Source organism: Pseudochaenichthys georgianus, chromosome 24 (genome assembly GCF_902827115.2).
Source record: "Pseudochaenichthys georgianus chromosome 24, fPseGeo1.2, whole genome shotgun sequence".
Classification (NCBI taxonomy): domain Eukaryota; kingdom Metazoa; phylum Chordata; class Actinopteri; order Perciformes; family Channichthyidae; genus Pseudochaenichthys; species Pseudochaenichthys georgianus.
The window spans coordinates 34420062-34421461 of NC_047526.1; positions in this window are offsets into that span (position 1 = coordinate 34420062).

The window sequence follows — 1400 nt, forward strand, 5'->3', positions numbered from 1 at the left end:
CCCTCGATGCCTTGATAGTAAGATCACAAGGACTGCCACCAATGTCAAAAAGCATCTTGAAGGTTGAGATAACTATGTAAGAGACAAAGCCCAGTGAAGCTGAACACAGAGGGATAACGTGCGGTTGAGCAGTGCTGGAAGAAAATGGGATTTTTTTTTGGAGAATAAAAAGGCAAAACATTGACAAACTGGAGCAGCTACAAAACGGCAAAAAACACAGCATTTTTTTTTACGAGAACTGAAATGAGTTAAAGTAACTGAGTGAAATATTACTACGGAAAAGAATGATGGGTCGTCTCTCCTCGTGTTCACAGCGGACCTTGATTTAAATTTCCATACAATTAAGGCACGCGGTGAATGCCAAGAGAGTGACCTGAAAATCAACGCTCAACACTGCCTCTAGTGGCCATATTTAATATCTACAACCCTCAGTTTAAAACTGACATAAATATCAAGTGCTTTTCTAAATCACGAACATGCATTGCTATAATGAAGATGGCAGATTTCTGGGATTTTTTTGTAGGTGGGATGAGCGTGTTGCAATACCACTAATGGCCACTAGATGGTGCTGAAAGTCACCAAACTGTCAATTTCTTTAAATGTTTTTAAAATAAAAAATGTGGGCATTGAAAGATACATGTTATATTTGGGTCTTGGATATTTTGATAATTATGGTACAATAAAAAGTTTTATTCATTAATATTTGATCACAATGGGAGACACTTTGTTTAATAAACGCAACATAACATAAATAAAATGTAGTTTTGTGTTTACTTTTGAGCAGCATATTGTTGCAGTTGTTGGATTATAATTGTACATAGTTTAGCATTTTGATATCTAACACTTTTATGAATATAACAACTTTGTGTACTATTCATTTGTGATGTTAAGTTATTATACAATGACCCCCTTAAGTTTTTAATCGTCCTTATGCAGTGCATCTCGTCTTGGTGATGCAAATATGCTTTACTTTGTACAATTAAGGGTCTTCTCGTCTCCACATCATGATTTTCCTCACTTGCATCTCACTTGCATCGGTGTCGGCAGATCAGAATCCTAAATCACAAAAAAAAAACTCATATTTTTAAGAAATAAGGATATCTGAGGTCGAGTGTTCGTCGAACTGATGCATCTTATTCTTTCAGAGTAATAATGGACTACAGAGAAAACAGCATGAGCAAGGCAAGACATCACCAAGTACATTTTACATACCGATAAAAAAGTCAGATTATTGATGAAAATCTAGACAAAGTAATGTTGGGAAAAGAAAGACTAAACTAAATCAACATATATGAACCTAACCTAACAACAACAACAACAAGATCAAACAGTGACAGTTTGAATGAAGGCAAACTGGGAAATATTAAATTATATGATGATATTTATTACAACAGCTCTCT